Source organism: Lagopus leucura, unplaced genomic scaffold (assembly GCF_019238085.1).
Source record: "Lagopus leucura isolate 7727_CA_CO unplaced genomic scaffold, USGS_WTPT01 Super-Scaffold_741, whole genome shotgun sequence".
Taxonomy (NCBI): domain Eukaryota; kingdom Metazoa; phylum Chordata; class Aves; order Galliformes; family Phasianidae; genus Lagopus; species Lagopus leucura.
Genome location: NW_024962256.1, coordinates 6400342 through 6413979, shown reverse-complemented (window position 1 = coordinate 6413979; position 13638 = coordinate 6400342). Strand labels below are relative to the sequence as shown.

At 39.3% G+C, this 13638-nt stretch overlaps 1 long non-coding RNA gene across 1 annotated transcript; it reads left to right on the top strand.

The window, feature by feature from the left end:
• Positions 1-4143: 4143 nt before the first annotated feature.
• Positions 4144-11654, top strand: LOC122175856. The gene is made up of 3 exons (XR_006177525.1): positions 4144-4201; positions 6845-6921; positions 10039-11654. It is a non-coding gene; the product is annotated as an uncharacterized LOC122175856 (long non-coding RNA).
• Positions 11655-13638: the final 1984 nt, after the last annotated feature.

The window sequence follows — 13638 nt, the reverse complement described above, 5'->3', positions numbered from 1 at the left end:
CAAAGCCCTCTCCCAAACACAGCACCTTTCATTATCCCAGTGTTGTAAGGTGTTCAGAAACAATGAAGTAGGAGAAACCCATTCAGCAACGATGATCTTTAGCAGCTGGGAGTTACGCATTTAGGTAACAAAGTGAAATGCTGATTTTAGGAGAGGAAATAGGACAGTTTTTAGATTGGTCAAATACTAGTTGTATACAGGGCAGCTGCAGACGGGAACAGCATCTCACTTGCTGTTCCTCACATATAAAAGGTGAGGAATGAGTGTGCTGTTTTGCTGTGGAAGGCATGAGAAGCAATAACCAGTGACTTATTCAGGAGGCAATAGATGGCTGCCTGTGCTAAGCATCACATTTAAGGAGTGTGCTAGGTGCTGTGAACACAAATGGGAACAGATTTCTCAAATTTTTCAAGTGCCTGGAAAAAAGAGTACACAGATCTTTCCCCCTGACAAGTTACTTGAATTATAAGCCCTTGATTTTATACAAATATGTGTATATATACATATTTACCCAAAGGAAAACTCACAGATATGTGAATTAATAGATCTTTCACTGCTTTATTTGATTCTTCCTTTGACTCAGCTTCAAAAGACAGACTGTGGGTTTTAATCTGACCAATGGCCAATAGAATCAGTGCTCTGTTGAAGGACTGTCACGGAAACAGGGAGTGATGCAGCTCCGGAGGAGGCACATTAGACTGGTAAAGTTTTTTCTACAATCAAAACCCTTTTTTCTGAAATGGTGATCATCAGGCAGGAGCACTTGTTGCAATATGGTTTGATGTCGTGGGAAATACCTTCCCCTGTTTTCTTCACCTTAGAGGGTTGCTGGGAAGAGATATGAGCGCACTACTGCCCAGCTGAAATAGTCTCTGCAAGCCCAAATGCAAAGCGATGATTTTCAACACTGAGGGGTAAGAGCATCACTGATAAAATTACCAGAATTTTACCTTTTTTTCCCATCACTAACCTAGGAGTGGTACTGGGGGAGCTGGGTCATTTGTCAACCTTGGAGCAAGCTGGCCATCTCTCAACTGCTGGATATTAATTATTTAGACCATAGGAAAACTGAACCCCATGCTTCCTTCTGGCATGGAATCTCTTTATTTTAGATGTGGCTCTGGAGTTTTCACTGTCTATTGCTGCCTGTGAGGAAAGATGGCAGGGTATCTGCCAACAGCCCCAAATCTCTGCTTTCCAGAGCACTTGTGATGTGGGCTTTTGTTTTGTCTATAACTTTTACTGAACGGAAAGTTATGGGATTCTAATAACCTTTTTTTTTTTCTTTTTTTTTCCCCCTAAAATTTGATATTAATGCCAGACTTTGCAATTGTACTAGGTCAGACTAAGAACTGAGTTTAAAAGACTTTTAAACTCCAATATTAAGAGTTATTCCCATTTTGCACTGGTTCTAATGTGTGTCTTAGATCCTGTGCAGCAGACCCTTACCACACCTGTTTTCAAAGTAGCTATTAGCTCTGTTGAAAAAGGAAAATTTAGGGCTGAGTATAAATCCTGTTCCATAGGAAGGAAATATTTTGGTTTTCCTAACGGTAAAGTTACACCAAAAATGTGCATGTAACCCAAGATCTTTGAGAGATGGCTGCAGCATCAGTCTTTTTTCTGAATCCTACCCCTCCCATGGCTCACAGGTAAGCAGCTGGATATACTGATTTGCAGAGCATCGGTTCTGAATAAGCTTTCTCTTCAGTTATTGGAATACTCTCAGCTGCTGGTGCACCTGTACTTCCAGTTTGGCTTCAAACCAAGATAGAATGTGCATTTTTGCAAGCTGTAAACTGAAGAACAACGTGCTTGTGCAATACGCCATTCTATTTTCTTTACTAATATCGTAGCTCAGTGAACATATTTTCCAGATACACTCGTGTATATTTAAATGTGTGTCTCAATAACTGTGCTTCTTAAATTCAAGAGTCAAGTAGCTACTTGGTATGCCACACTTATCTTAAGCAGAATTTGATTTAAAACATTTATCTTCCCTAGTATCATTCTCCTATGTCAAAGCACGTTTAAATCACACGGTTCCTAAATCCCCTTGTGTTTAACATGGTGTCAGAGTATGAAAGAGTTTGACTAGCACTCTGTTGTTTGCTCACTTTTGTCATTTCCAGCTGCTGTGGCATTGTTTTGAACACATCAGTGAAGCTGAGAAGGAGACGTGTTAGCAAAGTAAACTTTTAATTTTTAAAAGCAAGGTCAGACTCCAGGGCTAGCAATGCTAGAAGACTGCAACCTAAGATGGGTGCAATTATGCGAAATCATGTGTTGAGTTACAGCCTCGTGTCTCCATTAGGCTCTGTGAGGTTGTGCAAGTAGAAACACAAGAGAAAAACCATCCTGAAATGTCTTTGATTTCTCCCTTAGTCAATACAGTGAAGGATGCAGTGCTGATAGAAGTGCTCATTTCTACATCAGTAATTCAAAAGGAAAACCCTTTTTCCAGGAACATATCACTTTGGTGAAAGCAGCAGACTCAACACGGGGCTTTGGAGGGATTTGGCGCCTTGGAGCATTGCGTTGGTCTCACAGGTAGAACGTTTAGGCAGCACCTCTGAATGCAGAAAAGATTCCCATCGAGGGACAAGAGGTGATCCACTAAGGCAGAGCAGATTTTACTGATTTTGTGTTAGTATTTAAACCAAATGCCATCACAATTAAGGTTTTTGTTTTTCCAAAATCCTCATCTTTATTTTTTCTTTATCTTTTCCTTCAGATAATTGGAAAGTACTAGAAAGCATGAGTTCATGCCAAACAGTGGTTCCCAGAATAGCTAGTGCATTTGAGGTCAGGCTGTGTTTACTTGGTGAGGAAGTCAAGTAATAAATTTGCCAAAAAAACCTACTTGACTTTTCTGGGTGAAGGAAAAAGATGTGATGCTATGCTGTTAATGTCTTTATCCTCGAGCCAAAGCACTGTGCAGATATTTTGTAGTCTTCCTCATTTCAGAGCACATCAGAACTTACTGCCAATGTAAGTTCTCAACTTCTGAGTGAATCTGAGGTGTACAGTTTCATAACCCTGACCATTTATTCATGTTAAAGCATTCTAAATAAGAGAAATGGGCATTCTGTTCTGTGAAGACAGGAACATAGAAATCTAGTTGTGAGTATGTTCCAACAAGTTTTGGAATTGATAAACAAAACTACTGAGAATTTCCTTCACTCACACAGACACGGAAAGTCATCAGCAGTTGCTAAAGAATTTCTACAACACTTGGGGCAAGTTGTGGCTGGATCCTCTTAGAAACTTCGATCTCTTCTAATAAAACTATTGTAGCAAGGAAGCTTTAACATTTCCATAATGAAATGGGAATTTCACCATTTGAACAACATATTAGGCTGTGGTAAATATATTCTTGTACTGTGAGGAAGAGAACATATGTTGGCTTTTGCAAAACATTTCTCTTTCAAGCAGCCCAGAATTTCTGTTTCAAAGCTGAGAAATTTACCACAGTTGTTCAAATGGTTTTGAAAGAGTGACACTTCCTACAGGCAGAACTAAGGCACTTGTATGTGGGTTTTGTGCTATTTCTTTGTGTAATTAGCAGAGTACAAGGGAATTCACTGTCAAACTAACTCTCAAACAGCCTAATATTACTCCTACATTTCTACTTGTAAATATTATTCAAATTTCATTGAATCACTGATGAAGGAGCTGAATTCTAAGCCCTAAATTCCATCCCTCTCCAAGATCATCTCTCATCTTTAGATGATGTTTAGCTCCCAGATGTCTGCTTGACATCCCACCCACTTCCCACCTACTCAAGCTCTCCCTTCCATCAGTAGCATCTCCCATTTGGAAAGCATTTCGCTCTGCCTCTTGGTGGTCAGTGCCCACGTTGGGTGAGAATATCTGATATATTGACTGACTATATTGTTTTGCAATATAAAAAGGATAGTGTTGTCAAAACCTGGCTTGAGACACGTGAATTTACTGTGGGCGAATGGAAAACAAAATGTATGGGAACTGCTGAATCATGGCCTGGACCTCTGATTGATCACCTGAGGTGAGCAATGAATCAGTCCTGGGGGCACAGGTGAAGGCAATTCACCTGTGCTGCTGAAGGTATGGAGCTGGGCTTCACCTTTCCTAGACCTCATTTAAGAGCTGACTACTGGGGAGAAAGGATCTCTTTCTGGAGATTCCTCCTTTGGAATTTTCCAGTGAGCTCAGGACAAGGGTAAGCCCTCTGTTTATTCTTTCTTGGTGTAATAACCTGCTTAGCCAAACTCTCTGTTTCTTAATTATAACATCTGTATGTTCATTGATTATACACAAAACAGAAGGCATTTAATGTAAGAAGTCCAACACCAGACTGAAAGTGGGGAAGTTCCCAACTAGTTTTGGAGTCCAGTCTGAAGCCTGCTTCTGCTGAAGCAGAAACTAGAAGGCTGAGCGCAACAAAAGCTGGATGGGGGAAGATGTGAACAAAGCTTGAGAAGGGCACGAACTGTGCTCTGATTTCCATATAAGCAAAATCTTGTTTTTCATAATATTGAATGAAAATAAGAAGTATTTTATCTTGGTTTAAAAGAGCAGAGTTTAGCCACAGTATCAGTGGTCATTAAATATTTTTAATCCTTACATATTATCATGAATCTATCATTATTTAACTGCTCTGAACTCCCATAAAGTAAACTGATACAGGCTTAGGCAGTAACTTGTAACTTATGTTTAAAATCTCAAGTCACTGAACTGAAGCAAAACTCATGGTTCAAAAAGACACAATGTTTTTACACGAGGAAAACAAAACAAAAAGAGAAGAACAAATCTCCTTTTGCAATAGACTTCATTATTTGGTTTTTCTGGACTTACTTTTTTTTTCTCAGGGAGACTTAGGGTACTTAATGTACAATAATTAAAAAATTGAGGATTTATTATGATATTTCAAAATATCATTAAAGCTTATGTAAACTAGAGTTCAAATTGCTGTTGATCTAGATCCTTGGAGCTATTTAAGCTAGAAAGAACTCATGAGTTTTACAGCCTACGTTTTTATAAAGCATATTATCCCAAATGGGCCAATCTGAAAATTACCATAGTGAGAGTTTGTTATATTTGGCTGGGATCTGCAATTGTTAGGAGTCAATCCAAAATTCGGTGAAGTCATGGATTTTCATCAAGTCAGTATAGATTAATATGGACTAGGTCTGTTACATTTCATCTAACAATGGCCTTTCTTTACATGTGTGTTCATTCACTTTCTACATTTGGTTGCCAATGTACGTATTTCTTAAGCCCTGCAGAGCACTTTACTTGGGAAAAATACCTTGTCTGTCAGTTGTTCAACCAGTGGCTATAAGTAGTCGTGGTAAATCCTGCACTCTGAAACTAATCCAGGCAAAGAAGTGCAAGTATTGAGACTTCCAGTCTTTCCAAATAAATTTAAGTTTATTTAGCTATTTAAATCATACATTAATTTTGAAAAAAAAAAAAAAATGCACAAATAAGCTTAGGCAGTTTCTTAGCATTACTTTTTCTGAGTAACTATGGAGCTAATTTCCACCAGAATTTATCATCACATGCAAAATTGCTGCAGTTAAGAAAATTGCTGTTTGATGTATAAAGGGGTGAATTGTTCTTCTGAAAGCAAGGTAGTATCGAGTTTGGCAGTTGTTATACCAGGTTATATGAACTGTGAATGTTCTACAATGTTCTCCCGTACCTAATCGGCTCTAACTGTTGATACGTCTCTGAATGAGGCTTGTAAATGGCGGTCCCAGGAGTACCAGCCAGCTCTGGAATAGAAGTTCTGATAATCAAGTCACATATTTGTTCCTTGTTGCATTTAAATTACACCACTTCTGTTTCTCTGGGTTCCCTTTAGAAATAGTTGATTGGCACCACACAGTTTGTGTACAGCTATGGAGTTCTGGATTCAGAGGAGAAGCTTTTTGCAACTACTGCAGGTTATTCATAATGCAAGTGAGCGTGAGGACAGTACTGGGGTATCTAAGATGGCATGTTGATTGACTGGGCTGAAATAACATGTAGACTTATACTGCTTTTACATATAATTAATTCTTTCATTACACACACAAAGATTTTTCCTGCACTGTCCTTGTTTTATTGCTTGTTTTTGCCTCTCACCTCAGTCAGTGTGCCCTGTGCTAAACGATGGAGAAAGCCATCACATCTCCCCCGCCCCCATGGCTTGCGTCAGCTATATATGATTTATCTTTTAATGTGCTGAGGCCCTGCTCAAGATAATCTCTCCTTGACTCCACTGGCAGGTTTTCTTACAGCAAGAACATTAATGGGAAGAATATTAAACAGAACATCCTTTTTTTTTTTTTTTTTTTTTTTTTTTTTATAGTTTTATTTTGTATCTCTGCTTTAATTTTCAGTTCTGTCTCAATGAGACCATAGACATAACTTAAGATACAGTTTATACGCTCTTGTTCCAATTCCACTCTAATAGCTGTCATGAATGATAAATAGATAGGCTGGCAACTGGTGTAAATTACAGGAGCACAAGTATTGCATTATCCTTTCTAAAATATTGCCAGCCCCAAATTGCTTAATGGTACCTGGGGTTAGCAGGACACTAAGTGTTACTGTGGTCTGTAAGGAATGTACGACTGAAAGTGGGGCAGGTCTTCGCACCATGGGTGTGTAACATGCTGTGCGTTGTATCATGAAATGTGATTCTTCCTCCTATGCTTTGCTTCTGACTTTATTTATGGTAGAAGATTTTGCACTTAGGCACTGGGTTGAGTCACTTTTTAATGGTAGGGTCACTGTTATCAATGGTTATTTTTCATGCACGTTGATACCTGTGATGTTTTCTGTTAACTTCAAGTATTCATGCTTTTTTGTACAGAGAGATGTTGATAGTGTGTGACTTTGAGAAACTGAAAGTCAACAAAAAACTTGCCTTAATACTGTGGTCTGCGGAAGGTAAAAAGTTACAATACTCTTTTCTTTTTTGTGCAGTAGAAAGCTTTCTAAATTTTATCACGTGTCCACGAACTTGATGTTACACTCTTGAAAATGCTTGTACTTACAATTACCCTTAATAACAGAAAAGGGTGTGAAATCAATCAGTGCTGCTGTTTCTGCTATTTGAGTTAAATGTTTAGAAAATGAGGTCCTGAATTAGGATGCTATAGAGAAATTGGTATTTTTTATTTATTATGATAGTTGACATAATTAAATACTTTAATTAGAAAATATTTTTTGTTTACTTTCTGGGAACAGGCATTGTTTTTTGTTTGTGTTGTATGACCTCTGCTTGAATTTCCTTACCAAATTCCTATCACTAGAGTAGCTCTCTTAATGGCTTTACACATTTTTGAACCTTTTTCCTCATTATGTGTGGTTATTGAGTTGCAATGGAGTGCGAAATCAAAAGGCAATTTTACTTCTCGTACATGTTATGAAGCAAGGTGACATTTTCCTTTTGGATTTTTTGCCAAAATGCTTGGGATTTCTATCTGCCAACTTCAAGCCAGTTCTGGTGTGAACTTTGCCAAATTCCTTGAATGAAAAACGCTGAGGATAGAAGAGTAACTCACAGAAACAGAGAATGACTTGGGTTGGAAGCCCAACCTTAAAGCCCATCCAACCCCAACTCCCTGCCATGGGCAGGGTGTCCTCCAACCAGACCAAGATGCCCAAAGCCCCATCCAACCTGGCCTTGAGCCCTTGAGGCATGGACCATCCACAACTTCTGGAGATTTGCAGACATTTATTTGCTTTGGGACCCAGTCCTGCTGAGTTTTTCAGCTCTCAGCCAACTGTAACCGTAAGAAAATACAACAGAAAGCTGAATTTCAGCTCTACAGCTGAACCTGAATCTTTGCCCACTCTGACCAGGGGGATGAGGCCTTGCTGTGGGATCAGTCCCTATGGCACTGCATGGCTCTGAAGCATGTGCCAGGTAATTCTGCACCAATCTCAGGATCTCACTTCAGAGCTGTCTGCTCCATTTGTGTTTTATCTGCATGTTGACCATAGCTATATCCAACTTTCCTGGTAGCAGAAATGGCTGCCCTACCTTGGGGAATATGGAGGCCAGAAGTAAATTTTGAAGAGCAGCAAAGAAAAGGAAAAGCAAAGAAGACTTATCCCTGGGATCTCTGTCCATCTTGCAGGGAGGTAGTGCCTGCCATAGTATCAGGCCTTCATTATACTGATAGGAATATGGTAATACAGAAAAAAAGCTCAATATTCTGTGGGTTCAAGTTCAAAAAATCACCTTGTCCTGGGGAAGATGGCTTTTCTCAGGCAGAAGTATGTATTTCCACAGTTCGGTATCCTCATATGTGAGCCTCACCTACAAAGCAGTCATTTCTGGCCTGCTCACAGTCATTGCATTGAAGAAGGTGGGTTCTTATTGTCCGTGCTGCGCTCATTGCAATGCAGACTGAATACCTCTGCATCAACAGTGGATCTGACTTCCTCACATCAGGTGCCCTTTTGATAAATACTGCTGTTGCAATGTGTTTGCACAAGGTGAAGACCTATCACTTAAAAACATTTACTTGATATATTTACATATAATTCTGCATTCTCCCAAGACCTGTTGGCAGCATTCAGTTATTCTCCAATGTCAGCTGTTGCAAGGTTGTGAGCTCTGTGGCTGTTCAGTTCTGCATAGAAACGAAGTACTTGCAGTTGCTTTGCCATTTGGCTGTCTTGTTGCTTTCCATCAAACAAGAAAGCATTTCTTAGATGTCATAGGAGCATCGCCATCAGATTTTGGAGTGATTAGATTGGTGCTACAGGTAGATCTAAAACTGTTGCTCCTGCTGGTGTGCACTAAACCGTTAGTGAGGCCTTTGATGTTTTAACTGACTGCTTACAAACTGTTGCCACCTCAGTCTGTCAGCATTTTTGATGTTCCAAAATGCAGAAAAGATAACCACGTATCATTAGCAACCTGTTGCTGTTCAAAGATAAAAGGCTGTAATGGCAAAAGCGACATTCATATCTGCACTGTTATCTTAGAGGCATGTTAGCTGTGCTGTGCACTAAGATTTGTCTTGCCAGCCATTAAAATAATTAATCAGCAAAATGGCATGTTAACAAGGACTGTAGAGAAGCCTAAATGTGTTTATAGAAATGATCCTCTATGTCTGAGGGTGTTTTTCCTCTGTTCTTCCTTGCAAGAAAGAGAATCCAAAGAAGCTCTGTGCATTATTCCACTTACATTAGTGTTTGAGTAAAATCAGAAGCAGATCCTTTAAACTGAGGCAAAGTGTAATATGAATGAACAGCTTTTAGAATGATTGTTTGATTTGTTTGAGAGGGTTAAAAAACACTTCTGAAAATCCTGATATATTTCCAAAGATTGCTTTGGTTTTTGTTGTCTTTTTTTTTTTAAAGTTAGGAGTGACTCAGGTCTGTGGTTGCAACTAAATCATCTGTCTCTGAAATGCATGCAGGATTGGACGATAGTTTGGGAAAGAAAACCCCCCTAAAAGCTGATAGGGAAGTGCTTGGAAGCAAAGTGCTTAGTAACAATCAGAAGAGATGACAGATCGTATTATTGCACAACAATAAGTCTTCAAGGTATTAGAGGTATCAGTTTGCAGCCCTTCCTATATCATCATTACCTGCCACAGTCTGACTCTAATCACAGCAATAGAAACTGGGGTAGCTCCGTGGGTGTTTGTGACTTTCTCTGAATATTTATGAAGGTTATAAATGAAATCAGGATCTTGCTCTCTGTTCTTAGCCCATCTGTATAACTATGAAGGCCAAATGAAGCTTTTAGTCATTATACTTAATTGGATGAATGGCCTTCAAAGCTGTCAATAAGTGGTGTGTTCACAGTAAGGTAATTAATAACGCTATTTCCTTTTGGAAGACATATCATTAGCCGTTATTTCTCGAGATACAACACTGATGTCTATTCAAAGAGGTAATTGCAGGTTACCCACCAATTCCCCACCAGTGACATCATCTTTGCAAACTGAATCTCACAATCTGTCACTTTTGAATTCATAATTAGGATATTTTTCTAATGACAAGTGAATGTTATTGAAAGAAATACCTACTTTGTCTTTACAGGAACAAGCACAGACTTTCTGAGGGGTGAGGGCTTGCAACACACAAGGCTTGTGAGCTGTTAGACCAAACATCTGGGACCTCCAGAATGGCTGCATTGATGGATCCAGTGAAAGTCACAGAGGCAAACTGGCAGCTGTATCACTACCAGTTGGTCACCAGCAATTGTGACTGCATACTTGAACAGACATGCCAAAAATATTCTCTGCTGTAGAATTTATTTGCTAGAAGCATTTTATAATAGCAGATAAAGAAAGTCGTTGGATTGTCCCCATTCGTTCTCCTAGGAGGAAAAAAAAAACTGCACAGTGCAAATGATATTTTTCACCCTTTTTTAATTAGCTAATATGCTATGCGTCATGGTTTACTTCTGACCCCGTTCTGGAAGGTTAGAAACAGACAGCAATGGGATACTTTGGTTCTTTTAATTTGTTCATCTTATTTTAAAATATATGTATACAAATAGCAAGGATCTTTCACCTGGAGGTGCTCAGCTCTTGCTAGTACTGTAAAGCTATACAGATAAAAATATGTTGCATTTATGTCACTGCAAAATCCTGAAGTGCATCCATTGTTTTCAGATGTCTTGGAGAGTTACTTTTCATCCTGCATTGGGTGTTAGGCCGTTTTCAGTGTCTTGGGAGCTTCACAAAGGTATAAGCAACAATGTGCTATGTGCACTGACTTTGATCTGCAGACTTCAAACAAATGCACTGTGCAAGCGTTCGTCACAGACCCAACAGTCTAGCAGGAGCTGGAACCCATTCTACGACCAAACCCAGCTATTTTGATTCTGTTTTTGTATCCTCACCTTAGCAGGAGCAGGAACGATTTAAATGACACTGACCCTATGTCAGTGCATGTTCAGGTGATTCAGACTAGATTTTGGAGGGTTAACAGCATGGATAGTCGCCAAGCAGGGCGCACCACTGCGGTCAGGTCCCAGCCAAAAATAGCATTCATATTCTTGACCCAGGATGGGGAGATTATTTTTTCTGTCAGAAGACTGTAATGTAGTGGAAACTAGAGTTTCTTTCTTAGTGGTTGAAGATTTTGGTGCTAAGCAGTTTCTTCTGGTAAAATATTTTAAGTAGTGACATAATTTCCTTTGAATAGCTATCATTTTCAAGCCCAGTAAAAGTGAGAGGTTTATGGGCTGTATTAACTCAAACAGCCCTTTGGAGAGCATCTAATGTTTTATGAATACTTATTGTCTGCTTTTTCTCCCTGCTTTTAAATAATGAAATACCTAACACCTGCAAATGAGTAATGATGTCGAGAAAGAAGATCTAACAGTTAGTGCTGCCTGGAATATCAGGCATCAGAATTTCTCATTTGTAAACAAGGCTTCTCACAGGGGTTGCAAATATCAGTCGTCATCTCCGAAGCTGCTGCAGGAAGCGTTCAGACCGTCAGTGGGTGAGTGCACTGTGACTGATGGCATGCTGGAAGAATTTGCCTCAGTTTCAGGCCTTGTGAACCATAGGGAGCACGTCTGCAAATGGATCTTACAGAAGTACAGTGTGAAAGAACTTAAAGATCATATAAACGTTTCTCGTGGGAGCAAAGAGATGTGGTGTTTCAAATTTAATGCAATAAAAATTGAGTTCAGTGCCTGATCTCTTTTTTTTTCCTTACCTGACTATATTTGCTCTCTAACTTGCTGTGTGGAGCTTGCTATGGCACTTTTCTTCGCCCCAGTGATCTCATCTCTCTTTAATCTTGTTCTTTCCTTTTTTCTTTCCTTTCACACCTCCCCTGGCTGTATTTACCTATTTACAAATCTGTGGAGAACGCTACTGCACAGCTGCGTTTAAAAAGCAGCATTAAAAATAAAAGTTCTTGACTTACTCAGCAAAAGGAAGATGGATTTTTCTCTGTCCTAATCTCTTGAATATATGACAGATTATAGTGTGGACTTGTAGAACTATTAAGGCATAATTATTGAGAAGTGAAAGTGCGGCAATAAAAGCTTCTTTGAATCTTGCATTTTAAATAGAGTTGAATCCTAGAAAGCTTTCTGTGGTGGAAATACTTGTGTAAGAACAGATTGTTCCATACCTGTCTCTATCAAAATGCATTTTCTAGGTCTTAGGATAGATAGATAAATAGAGTAACGAAGACAACAAAGCTTAATTTTTCTGGCATGAAGTTACTGTTGGATGATGGAGGTTCCCACAGCCCTAGGGAAGAAGCTGAAGCCCGTGCTGATGATGGTGGATGAAACACAAGGCCAGAGCATGCCCCATACACCAGCTGACTTGACCACTCCTTGCACAACTCCCTTTTCTGCTATAGGAAAAGAGCACATCATAGGCAAAATGCAGGACCCAGGCTGTCAATGCAGGACCATCCCTTCTTTTTTTGCCCAGCTGAATTAGCAGGATAGCAACAGGGTTGTGTTGATTGCCCTAGAGGAGGACTGGAGTTTGGGGCAGCTATAGAAGCTCTTTTCAACTCCTTCAGCAGAGTTTGTCACAGGACCTGGAGCACTGACATGGTATGCTGTTGAGAGATTCTGCCATGATGCAAAGAGCTACGGATAAAGGACCTCAAGAGCTGTCTGAAAATCAAGGTACTGTAACACATATCTGTCCTAGATGCTCAGTCTACTGATTATGCAATGGAGCCACTTACAAAGTTATAAAGCATGAGCAGTATCACCATTGCAAAATGAAATAGTTGTATAATGCATATTTAATTATATATTGCACAAATAATGACGCTGCCAAATGGTAACTGTATTTCTCACTAGAGGGCAGATTATAAACCACACTGGGTGCTTTCCTGCTCACTGCCTGTGTCACAAGGAGACAACAGCTCTCAATGCCCCACCTGTCTGCAAGACACAGAGAAGCTATCTGAGTCCAGTGAGTCTGGTGGCAGACATATTGTCTTGCTGAAACAAAGGAGAGCCATCAACTGCCCCAGCTTTGAGTAATAATCTGGTTGGTTGCTCCTTCTGGAATTGCTCATCTGTGTTTTTTTTATTTTATTTTTTTTTAATTTGTTTTGTATTTATGGCAAAATTAAAACATAGAAAGCTGAAGTCTAGCTAAGGCATTATGAGAGAAATTGAGATGCTTGGACTTATATGCAAGAATGTTTGCAGAATCAGGATATTCATGATGATTTTATAAGCTCATTGGTATTTAATTTGCACTGTATTTCTAGCCCTCTCATCCCCCTCCCCCCCCTTTTTTTTTTTGTCTTTTTAGAGTTAATATAAAAGTATATTTTACTGTAAGGCCTACTATATATTTTTTCCCAGTATAAATTTATAGGAATCTATATTTTAAGCTTCTTTAAGTACAGACCCCACTTCCAAAATATTCAGTCAGCTTTGCTGTTAGCCTAAATTTCTGCCTATTTATGTCCAGAACCACCATGGGGGAATCTACTTTGTGCTGTGTAACTTAAACAAACCAAAAAAGACTTGAATGAAGTTCTGAGATCAAGACAGTTCTTGTCTTTTCTTCCTTAGTACAGCATACTGATAAAAATCAGTAATGTTTCAATCCCTTGAATTTTTAAAGTAGAGAGAGACTAAATATAGTCATGGAGGCCTCTTGCTCAACCTGCTGACCCTGAACCAAGTGACTG